The following is a 12,834-nucleotide window of genomic DNA, read 5'->3' on the forward strand; positions in this document are numbered from 1 at the left end:
CTGAATGTTGCTCTCAAGATCTTTGTCTTGGGTATTTCAATGAAGTCTCCTTCCCTTTGATCTTACCAGGAGAATCAAACATATTGAATTTGATAACTTCTCCATCAAATTCCATTGTCAGCGTTCCTGCTCTAACATCCAGCTTTGTATTTGTTGTCATCAAGAATGTTCTCCCAAATAAAACTGGTGTCGAATTGGGTATTGATGCATCCCCCATTTCAAGTATATAGAAATATGCTTGAAAGACAAGTCCATCAACCTTTACCAGCACATCTTCAACTACCCCTAAAGGATAAGCATTTGTGTGATCGACCAACTGAACAATAACTCTGGTCTCCTTTAGTGGCCCAAGATTTAAAGAAGCATATGATGAATATGAGATGATATTAATCGATGCTCCTAAATCTATCATGCACTGCTCAATCCTTTTATTCCCAATCATACAAGGAATTTTAAAGGTTCCAGAATCCTTGCATTTTGGTGGTAGCTTTTTTTGGAGAACAGCAGAGACGTTCTCCCCCACACTTAGCTTTTCATCACCCTTCAATTTCTTCTTATTCATCTACAACTCCTTCAAAAATTTAGCATAACATGGCACTTGTTTAATTGCATCAAGTAATGGAATGTTTACCTCAACTTTGCGAAAAGTCTCAAGAGTTTCCTTGTCAGCTTCCTCTTTCTTAAACTTTTTCAATCTGCTTGGAAAAGCGGACGAGGGACATAGGTTGGTGTAGTTTGTTTATGTGACTTTTTTTGCATTTATGGTTCATCATGGATGGAGTTGTCTACTACTTGCTTTTTCATTGGAGCTGGCGATGAAGGTTGTGTGGATGGCTCATATTGTATACCACTTTGCAGTGTTAACGCACTTACATTCTCCTTGGGATTCCTCTCAGGTTGTGAAGGAAATTTATTAGAAAGATGAGCTTCCAACTTGTTATATGATGTCGCTAGTAGTCCCACCTGATTCTCCAAACTTTTTATGGACGCTTGGGTAGTTTGCTGAAACTGAAGCATATTTGTAGCAATGGCATTGATTAAATCTTCAGTGGAGGGTTTGGAACTCGGTGGTGGAGCAGCTTGTAGTCCTTACGATGGTCTAGGTACAAAATTCTGTTGAGACCACTATTGAAAAGTGAAACCGGGTGGCCTCGCAGATGTAGATTGTGGAGCAACTTGTTGTTGATTCCCATAACAAAGATTTGGATGATCACGCCAGCTAGGATTATAAGTTTGTGAAAAATGTTCATAGTACATCTGGCATAATTGACCTGGGAAATTACCTACAACATTAACACCCTCAGTCTTTCCCTCAAATAAAGTATGGCAAGTATCAGTAGCATGCCCCACAACCTGACAGATTCCACATGGCCGCACTTGTTGGCCTAAAGCAATTTGTTGTTCCACTGCAGTTAATTGAGCCAATTGTTGACCAAGATGATTAGCATTAGAGGTGCTCACTTCATTTACTGATTTAGGTGGTGGAGTAGGGTCTTGGCGAATGCAAAACTGTTGTGAGTTAGCAACCATATTAGAAATCAAGCTCCTAGCTGGAGTAGGAGTCTTATCAACTAGTCCCCCCCCCCCCCCCCCCCGCTGGTTGCATCAATCATACTTCTATCCAATGACTATAGTCCTTCATAAAAGTATTGGATTAGGAGTTGTTCATGTATCTGATGATGAGGGCAACTGGCACACAACCGCTTGAATCTCTCCCAATACTCATATAATGACTCCCCAGTCTATTGGCGAATGCCACAGATTTCCTTCCTTATACTACCAACCTTAGATGTTGGGAAGTAACGCTCCAAGAACATTGTCTTCATTTTATTCCAGGTATTAACAGTTCTAGGAGGAAGGTAATACAGCCATTCCTTTGCACCATCCTTCAAAGAAAATGGAAATGCTCTTAATTTAATCTGCTCTTCAGTTACGAACGGTGGTTTCATACTAGAGCAGACTATGTGAAACTCTGTCAGATGCTTGTTCGGGTCCTCTCCTGGTATCCCATGGAAAGATGGTAATAAATGTATGAGGCCCGGCTTAAGTTCAAAGTTAACATCCAATGTCGAATATTGAATACACAGAGGTTGATGGTCTAGATTCGGCGCCACCAACTCTTTCAATGTCATTTCCTGAGCCATCTGAGACTTAACTAATGTTTCAGAATCAGAATCATCGTCAGATGGTAATGGTATTTGTACTGGATTGACTTTCTTGGAAGGTTGAAAGAGTGGATTGTCAGTGATAGTCCTTGAAGAGCGGGACGACTATGTCTCAAGATATTGCTTTATGGCTTGTAGTCTTTCTTGAGTATTGTCGTCAGACATATACACCAGCAATCAAAAAATTTAAATTAGTGAGTATGTAGTTAATTAAATTGAATAATAAAAAAAAACTTACAATAGTCCCCGACAACGGCGCCAAAAACTTGATGCGTGTCGTATACCACAACAAATTAACAATTATTTTTCATTCAATACTTCCAATTATTTTAGTATAATAGCAAGCACAGGTCGAACCCAAGAGGACTATCGTTCACTTTATTATTCAATAATTAGCACTAAGACTTAAAAGGGGATTTATATTTTTAACTCAAAATTAAATAACATAAACTAGAAAGCAAATAAAGAATGACATTACGATATTAAGAAACAGTTAAAGGTTAATCTCCACCCTCAACAATCATTCACAATCACTAGTAATAAATATTATTCCAATTTCTCAATTAAACTATTAACCCCGTAAATAACGCTAAAGCATACAATTATCCCAGTCTTCCAATTTCTCAGAATTGCACTCTTGAATTCATAGAACACTCTATAGAAAATATAGATATGTTATTAATTATCCACTGTTACAACCATAATTGTTACTCAATCCTCTATAGATGGTCTACAATGAGATGAGACTAAAATACTGTTTCACCCCTCATTGTATTTTATCCTTACTAAATGAGATCTCTATCATTTAGCACCTTGAACCAAACTAAAAGGAACTCATCGTTTCACTTCTTCATCAGAAGCTATAGATGTTCATATCTATGATTAATACTCCCACTCAATTATACTACCGAGTTCGCAAGATGTAAGTATGGGCTAGTCCGTAGGGTAAGCTAGTAACGAACAAGTCAAAGAACTCAAATAATACAATCAGTTAGAATACTAACCACTCAGAACCGAGATTGAATTGACCTATGATCAACTATATGATATGACTAGAATAGATAACGGTATGTTTACTTATCCTATCTACTATCAATATCGGTCCAGTCCGATATAACAAATACATCCGAACTTATCTACTTTGCTAATGTTCTGGAAAGAACATAACACTACAATGTGTAAGTAGATCATATTGTAGATTGGCAAGTCTGTGTAAATCATGTGCACTGACTAATCTTAGGACTAACTTATTTTGAACATATAATCATTTTTATATTCCACTGTAATTACGTCACTATAAATTTGATTAGCTATATGCTCGAGATTTAAGAGAATATTATATTAATCAAATAATCATGAAAATAAAACATGTAAGCAAAGTGATTGACCACGTCAAAAAATGATTTTTATTCTTTTATTGATAATAAAATGAGATTACAAATAAATTGGATTTTAATTAGGGCATAAAACCCCAACACCATGGACATATAACACGAAGCTCCTATAAACCAAAATATTAATCAAACTTTTTAATCTAATAATCTTATTTATTAATTCTATGATTACTCCACTATAAATATGGAATTTCACTCTAAGCATTTATAAAATTATATTTACAGAGTTTTCTCTTATAGGTCATTGATATAATCAATATATGTAGTTCTATCCTCCATTATTGGTTCGTTAATTAGAACTGGTCAAAATTACCGTTTTACCCTTCTAGTTACCTCCTAATCCTTAAGTACCATTAATTCATTAGCGAATAATTAATCTATAATCTAATTATAGATTTGAGCTCAAAAACTATTTAGTTCCATAATTAACCCTTAAGGGAACCAATATTCGATCTATTTGGAAAGCATGGATTCCAATATTATAATTCATGTTCCCAACCATCCATGATATTTAATCACCAAAACAAATTTCATTAGCCTCATTATTCTAAGATACCTTAACGAGTAAATCAAAAGATCCAATAAACACAAATAGGAGTTCATGAATACTCAAGATTTAGATTGATCGACAAATGATCATTTATTATGATAAGAATTAAGCATTTATGTCAAACGACACGTTTATAAAGATAATTAATTTTCATCGGTCCTATCATATATAATCTCTATTATATACAAAAAAATTCTAAGATGTCTATCCACATTAGTAATCTGAATATACATTACTCTCATCTTGTATGCTCAACAAACCGCCCTAGTAACCATTCATTAAAGATTTCATACTTTAATATGCTACTGACTATTTTATTCATTATATATGATCTTAATTCTCTCGTACTAATACAAGACCATATTCTCGTGAATGAATAGGGTATTTTCTTGATATTATTATATAATTAATTAAAACAATAATTATAACATTCAAATATAATAAAATTGTACTTTTATTTAAAACCAATAAAATGTCTTTACATGCTTTTAGGGCATTAATCCTAACAATCTCCCACTTGCCCTCAAAGCAAGTGAGGCATCTCCCTTAATCCCATATTGCGCACGTGACCCGTGAATGACTTTGCACGAAGTGTCTTGGTAAACAGGTTAGCCAGGTTCTGTTCCGATGCTATCTTTATAACATTCACATCACCTCGGTGTACCATCGCTCTTACCGATGGTATTTCCTTTCTATATGCTTTCCTCTCTTGTGGCTTCTCAATTCTTTGGAATTAGCTACTATTCCACTATTGTCACAGTACAAGATTAGTGGCTTATCCATATCTGGAACTATTTCCAGATCAGTGTAGAACTTCCTCAACCAAACCGTCTCCTTAGTTGCTTCACAAGTCGCTATGTATTCGGCTTCCATGGTTGAATCAACTATGTTGGATTGTTTAATGCTTCTCCAGACAACAACTCCTCCATCAAGAGTGAACACTAAATCAAATGTCGACTGCTGACTATCTTTGTCTGATTGGAAATCAGAATCAGTGTATCCAGTGGGGTTCAACTCACCCCCCGAATATACAAGCATATAATCTCTTGTTCTCCTAAGATACTTGAGAATGTGCTTTACTGCAATCCAGTGTTCCAAACCAGGATTTGATTGATAACGACTTACAATCCCAATAGTATAACATATGTCGGGCCTAGTACACAACATAGCATACATCAGACTCCCAACCACTAAAGCATAGGGATACTTTTTCATATCCTCTTCCTCTTGAGGTGTCTTAGGAAATTTTTCCTTGGAGAGAGTAATTCCATGTCCGGTCGGTAACTTTCACGCACCTTATCTATATAATTAGCCTGAGAAAGTTGCAAGAGCCTTTTCTTCCTATCCCTTAGGATTTGGATTCGCAGAACATAGCTCGCCTCACCCAAATCTTTCATTTGGAACTTTTCGGGTAACCACTTCTTCACGTTTGACAATGTCTCTACATTTTTCCCAATGAGAAAAATGTCATCAACGTAAAGAACTTAGAAAACCACCACTTTTTCTTTGATGTATTTATACACAAATGCTTCGTCGACATTTTTTTCGAAGCCATGTGTTTTAATTGTTTCATCAAAAGTGATATTCTAAGATCTAGATGCTTGCTTTAATCCATAAATGGATTTTAGCAACTTGCACACCTTTTGATCTTCCCCATTCTTTATGAACCCTTCTGTTTGTACCATATAGTTACTTTCATCAAGATAGTCATTCAGAAAAGTTGTCTTGACGTCCATTTGCCATATCTCATAATCATTGGCAGCTGCTATGGATAAAAGGATGCGAATGGATTTGAGCATGGCCACAGGAGAAAATATTTCTTCATAATTAATACCTTCTCTCAGAGTGTGACCTTTGGCTACTAGCCTCGCTTTGAAAGTCTATACTTTCCCATCTACACCTCTTTTCTTCTTGTCTATCCACTTACACCCTATGGGCCTGACATCTTCAGGTGGATCCACAAGTTCCCAGACAGAATTGGAATACATCGAGTCCACTTCTTGGTTCATGTCTTCTTGCCATTTCTCCTTTTCAGGATCATCCATTACTTCTTTAAAGGTCAATGGATCATCCTTGCCTATATCAGAAACAAGGAAATGTGCCTCATGTTTGTAGCGAACATGTTGTCTCACAATCCTCCCACTATGACGTTGCACTGGGGTTTCCTTTTTAGGAATAGTGGTTTCCTCGGTTTGTCGTTTATCATTTAATGATGAAGATGATTGTGATGGAATCTTATAAACTGAGAGTTTCTCTAATACTACCTTGCTTTGAGGTTTATATTTTTTTTCATATAGCCATGTTTAAGGAAGGTCACATTTGTGGAGACAAAAAAACTTTTGATCCTTGGAACTATAGAAATAACTGCCTCTTATTTTTGGAGCGTAGCCAACAAAAATGCACACTTCAGACCTTGAATCAAGTTTCCCTGCATTTGGTCTAAGAACATGAGCAGGACAGCCCCAAATGCGGAAATAGTGCAAACTAGGTTTGTTTCCATTCCACAATTCCATTGGTGTTTTGCTTATGGTCTTAGATGGGACTACATTCAAATTGTAAGTCAATGTTTAAAGTGCATATCCTCATAATGAGAGAGGAAGTGAAGAGTAGCTTAACATTGACCTGACCATGTCCAACAAGGTCCTGTTTCTTCTTTCAGAAACACCATTTTGTTGTGGCGTTCTGTAGTGCACATTTTTTTTTATTAATTTTGTGCTTTGTTTATTTAAGTGTTAAGTGTTGTGAATTTTTTTTATTATTGTTAGAATTGTTGGTAGAAATTGTGTGAAGTTAATCGTTTTGTTGACGCAGTTTTTCGCCAACAGTGAATTATGAAAATAGCTGGGATGGATTAGTGCTTAATGATAAACTGCAATAAGAAAATGATGATTAAAAACACTAGAAAAGAAATATTAAGAACACTCGTCTTTTTTACGTGGCTGGGAGGTTAAAATCCACCTAGTCCACGAGTCTGTATTATTACTATTTTTCTCTCTAAATTTTGACAGAGTTTTTGTATTACAGAAACAAGACCCCTTTCCCTATCCAAGGTCTTAGTATTTATAGAGAAAATCCATGGATAGGCATTGGGATCATCACGTGAATCCAACCCCTAGTGTGACCTGTCTCACACTAATTATAAATATTACATTTTATCCTATGTATGGTCTAATCATTATGTAAAACTGATCATGGATTCTCAGGGATAATCGAACATGCAATGTCTGATCATGCACGATTACATTACGTGTCCGGGATTTCAGGGATTTGCGGACATGCTATGTCTGACCATGCACGTCTATATAATGCATCTAGGTTTATATAGATCCAAGGATGTGGCAGATCTCTAGCGTACCCCGAGCTGAGTGCAGCGCCAACTTGTGTCTCAGATGCTATGCTTTATAAACGTTTCCAGTTCGTGCCTATTGCTTTGTATTCACCAGCTCGTGTTGTTGACCTGGGGAATCGTGCTGCCTTTACAGATGAAATATGGGCTTGGGGATCATTTATTACAATTCTTGGCTAGCCAACTATATGCGAGCTAACTAAAAGACTCGTGCTGAATTTTAGGATGTACATTTGCCCCCCAAGTCCCTACTTGTGTTCTATGACGTCATCTTTTGATTTACACAGTGGGGACTTTTAAACTTTCGTCGTGATTATCCAGGCTTGCCCATTACTAGAGTACTGGACACGTGGAACACTACGATTGGCGTCTATTCGGGTTTCGAGGAATGCATTAATGGCCTGGCCAACTTTTTGCCGCCGTTTTGTCTTTCAAAACACTATCCTCGGATCTTGGAATGGTTTGATCGGACGGTCCACGTTGTTTTATGCCTTTTATGTATAAAAAGGACAGGTCAATCCCACAACTTACCACCTTTCATTCAAAAAAATTCTTCGTCTTCTATTTTCTGTGTTCTCAAACCTTCTTCTTTTTCAGAGGACAGAAAAACTTTAAAAAACCCCTTGTGCCCAAAATCTTCCGAAGACCCGGCCGTTCAGTTGCCCAGGAGTGAGTTTTCCAAACCGTACGAAGCACACCTCTTGCATCAACGATCTTACTGTAAGTCATAACATTCCTCATGGGTTCTTTCTTTATAAATTTCTGCATTTTATTTGCCATATTTCTGTATCCTTTGTCGTAGACGATATTAGGGTGCCTTCTTGGTTTTTGGTACATAGATTTCAACTTTAGGGTTATACAAAAGATTTTGAACCTCTCCTAATATTGCGACACTTATGACATAGGATATTTTCTGGGTAGATTTGGGTAACTTTTAGAAAATACCCATTTTGTGCATAGAAGATGAAAGGGTAGTGTTCAAAAATCAGGTTGCTTAGGGAACACGCTTTCTTTGGTGGCTTTTCTGTAAACCCCCCCCCCCCCCGGTTAGTAATGGCCGGATTTTCTGACACACGGATCCCTAAATACCAGGGGTCTGCTGGGAAACCTAGGCAAGTAGCATAGGTAGCACGTGCAATTCCTTGCCTTTATCTTTATAAAATGTTAGGTTGCATATTAAGTGACTCGTCGTTCTTGTTCGCTAGGCGACCTAATGGCAACCAAGAAAGGCGTATCCAAGATGAGTGTAACTGGCTCATCGTCTCAACAAGCCAACAAGGGAAAGGAGGTCACCTCAGAATTCCCTATCCCTCTGTTTGGCCCCGTGGTGGAGAAGGAGGTCGTGGTCGAACCTGATGCATTCTTTGAGGCAGAGAGAATTGTCTCCAAGATCACGACCCAAGGGAGGGTCAACAAGATAATGTTGTCCCTTAATATTGAGGTTGGGTCTGGCGTCCTCATTGCTCGACCTCCATATGAAGGGGAACGGAGCTGCGCACCACTCCATGATGACTTTGCGGCCTGGAGTGATGAGCACTTAAAGGCAGGGGCCTTCCTTCCCCTTGACCAATACTTCACTGACCTCCTCAATTATGTGAAGTTGGCACTGTTTCAGCTCCCCCCGAACTCGTATCGATTGTTGGTGGGGTTGAAGTATCTTTTCTTGAAGCATGAGTGGGAGGTCCCCGCTCCAGCAGATATTCTTTACTTTTTCTACCTCATGGCCAGCCCAGAACAACGAGGGCGAGGTTATGGGTTTTATTACTTGACCGATTCCCGAACTCGCCCTCAGTCATTGAGCTCCCTAGCCATCCCAACGACTATAAAGATCAATTCTTTATATTTTTCTTGTGTGTTTACATATGCCTATTGATATGCTTTGTGTACTTGGTATTTTATATGCCCCCTAAGTGATCGAGGAGCTTAGGGTTCTCGGTCACTTGCCATGACCAAGTCCTGTCGAACATTACTGCTCGCGTACTTATAATCAAAACGATAATATAGAAAAACAACACACGTAATGAACAAATATTTATAATAAATACAATAACTGGTTGCGCACAGTTCCTTTTGTTTCTCGTAATAAATGGACAAAAATCGTGTATGTACGAGTGATCAAAAATTGATCTTACACTTGTAAGCGACCAGTCGTATAATTGACTAGCCCTTATTCATAAAATAGTAAAAAGTAAAATTAATACAAGCCAATTCTTTAAAAATAATTTCTCATTGATAATACTTGCACATGTGTTTCCCATTCCAATAACGAGGAATGAGATCTCCATTTAAGCGAGCAAGTTTATATGTGCCTAGTTGAAGGATTTCTTCAATCTGATACGGACCTTCCCAGTTTTGTCTGAGCACTCCGGCAGCCTGATCGCGAGTGTTGAGAAAAACTCTTCTAAGTACAAAATCCCCCACATTAAACTTTCTTTCACATACTTTAGATTTAAAATATCGAGCAACCTTTTGTTGGTAAGCTACTACTCGAAGTTGAGCTTGCCCGCCCCTTTCATTGACTAGGTCTAAAGACTCCATCAATAATTGGTCATTAATGCTCTGGTCGTATGTTAGCCTTCTCTGTGATGGTGGATATAGCTCAACAGGCAACATGGCCTCATACCCATAGGCCAAGGAAAATGGCGTATGGCCTGTTGCTATTCGGTGGGATGTCCTAGACGACCAAAGTACTTCTGGTAATTATCCTGGCCACGCCCCTTTTGCTTCTTTGAGCCTTTTCTTCAGTGTGTCCTTTAGAGTCTTGTTAACGACCTCAACTTGTCCATTTGCCTATGGATGAGTTACCGATGAAAAAAATTTTATAATTCCATGCCTTTCGCAGGAATCAGTGAAAAGATCACTGTCAAATTGTGTGCCATTATCTAAGAAAATTTTCCTTGGCAACCCATACCAACATATGATGTTCTTGACAACAAATTCTAATACTTTCTTGGTCGTTATTGTTGCTAGTGGCTCAGCTTTGGCCCACTTTGTAAAGTAGTCAACAGCAACTACTGCATACTTGACATTCTCTTTTCCTGCAGGTAAAGACCCGATCAGATCAATTCCCCATATTGTGAATGGCCACGGGCTTTGCATCTGTTTGAGCTCATTTAGGGCTGCTCGCAATATCTTGGAGAATCTCTGGCACTTGTCACATTTTATAACAAAATCCATAGAGTCCTCATTCATGGTAGGCCAGAAATACCCTTGCCTTAGAATCTTTTTCGACAAACTCTGCCCCCCAGCGTGATCTCCACAGAAACCTTCGTGGACCTCTTGCATCAGTTCCTTGGCTTTCTCCTTAGAAACACACTGTAACAAAGGCATTGAGTATCCTCTTCTATACAAAATTTTGTTGACCAGAATAAATCGAGTCGATTGTTTTTGAAGTGTCCTCGCTTTGTTCCTTTCTGCTGGCAGCAATCCCTGTTCGAGATATTCGATGATGGGCGTCATCCATGTGTCTGCCGCTTGAATCACTAGTGAGGATTCTTCCATTTGAATGCTCGATGCCAACAAATGTTCAACTGGTACTATGCTCAAGACATCAGTATCTTTCACACTTGCTAACTTGGCCAAGGCATCATCATTTGAATTCTGATCGCAAGGCACTTGTTGGAGAGTATACTTTTGAAATTGTGCCAATAAGTCCTTTGCTTTGTTCAAATAAGCAACCATCTTGAGACCCCTAGCTTGATACTCTCCCATAATTTGATTAACGACTAGCTTGGAATCGCTATATATCTCTAGTGATTTTATATCCATATCCTTAGCTAGTCTTAATCCTACGAGCAGAGCTTCGTACTCGGCTTTAGTGTTGGACACTGTAAAGTTGAATATGATAACACAGTGGAACTGATGTCCTTCGGTTGTGATCAAAATCAAACCTGCTCTTGCATTGTGCTCATTGGAAGAGCCATCTACAAACAACTTCTAGGGAGGAGCTTGATTTTGACTTTCAGTTTCTTCCATCGGTTCGCTAACTGGGATTCTGGTGAGCTCTGCGACGAAATCTGCTAGAGCTTGTCCTTTCACAGCTGTGCGTGAGAATATGAAATTTCGAACTGCCCTAGTTCAACTGCCCATTTTAATAACCGACCAGCGACTTCTGGTTTTTGCAAGACTTGCCATAATGGCTGGTCGGTGAGTACCACGATGGGGTAAGCTTGAAAGTAGGGTCGCAACTTCCTAGAGGCCAGAATCAAGCAATAGGCCAACTTTTCTATGGGTGGATACCGTAATTCTGCCCCCACTAGCCTTTTGCTTACATAGTATACTGCTTTCTGAATGTTGTTTTCTTCTCTGATTAAAACAGCACTAGCAGCATACTTTGTGATTGCCAAGTAGATGAATAAAGTTTCTTTTTCAACTGGTTTGGAAAAGATTGGTGGTCGTGACATGTGGGATTTTAGCGCTTGAAAGGTCTGCTCGCACTCTTCTGTCCATTCAAACTTCTTGTTGCCTTTGAGTAGATTAAAAAATGGAACACACTTGTCCATGGACTTGGATATGAATCTACTCAGGGCGGAAATTCTTCCAGTTAGGCTTTGAACATCTTTAATCTTGGCAGGATACTTCATCTCGATTAGTGCCTGAATTTTTTCGGGATTAGCTTCGATTCCTTGTGAGTTTACTATGAATCCCAGAAAATTTCCTGATCCAACACCAAAGGAACACTTGAGAGGGTTCAGCTTCATCTGATATTTGTTCAAGATGTTGAAGCATTCTTGCAGATCCTTGATGTGTTCTTCAGCCTTCTTTGACTTGACCAGCATGTCGTCGACATATACTTCCATGTTAAAGTCGATCAGTTCTTTGAACATATGATTGACTAGTCGCTGGTAAGTCGCACTAGCGTTTTTCAACCTGAAGGGCATTACTTTATAACAGTAAAGTCTTGTATCTATTCGAAAGCTAGTGTGATCCTCATCAAGTGGATGCATACTGATTTTATTGTATCCAGAGTATGCATCCATGAATGATAAAATTTCATGCCATGATGTAGCATCGACCAGTTGGTCGACTCTTGGAAGTGGGAAACAATCCTTCGGGCAGGCTTTATTAAGGTCTGTGAAATCCACGCATGTCCTCCACTTGCTATTCGGCTTGGGAACTAGTATAGGATTAGAGACCCAAGATGAATAAAATGCTACCCTGATGAATCCATTTTCCTTCAGCTTCTCGACTTCTTCTTTTAGGGCTTTTGATCTATCTTTGTCGAGCAGCCTTCTTTTTTGTTGTACAGGTGGAAAGTTTTTGTCTATATTTAAGACATGGCTGATCACCGTTGGGTCTATCCTAACCATATATTTATGCGACCATGCAAACACCTCCTGGTGCTCCTTCAAAAATTCCACCAGTTTGTTTTTGTTGTTG

General features: G+C 38.6%; 1 non-coding gene across 1 annotated transcript; it reads left to right on the forward strand.

Moving 5' to 3' along the window:
* Positions 1–1,671: 1,671 nt before the first annotated feature.
* LOC133828119 (small nucleolar RNA R71) lies at positions 1,672–1,778 on the forward strand. The gene has a single exon (XR_009890758.1). It is a non-coding gene; the product is annotated as a small nucleolar RNA R71 (small nucleolar RNA).
* Positions 1,779–12,834: the final 11,056 nt, after the last annotated feature.

Source organism: Humulus lupulus, chromosome 3 (assembly GCF_963169125.1).
Source record: "Humulus lupulus chromosome 3, drHumLupu1.1, whole genome shotgun sequence".
NCBI classification, from domain to species: Eukaryota; Viridiplantae; Streptophyta; class Magnoliopsida; order Rosales; family Cannabaceae; genus Humulus; species Humulus lupulus.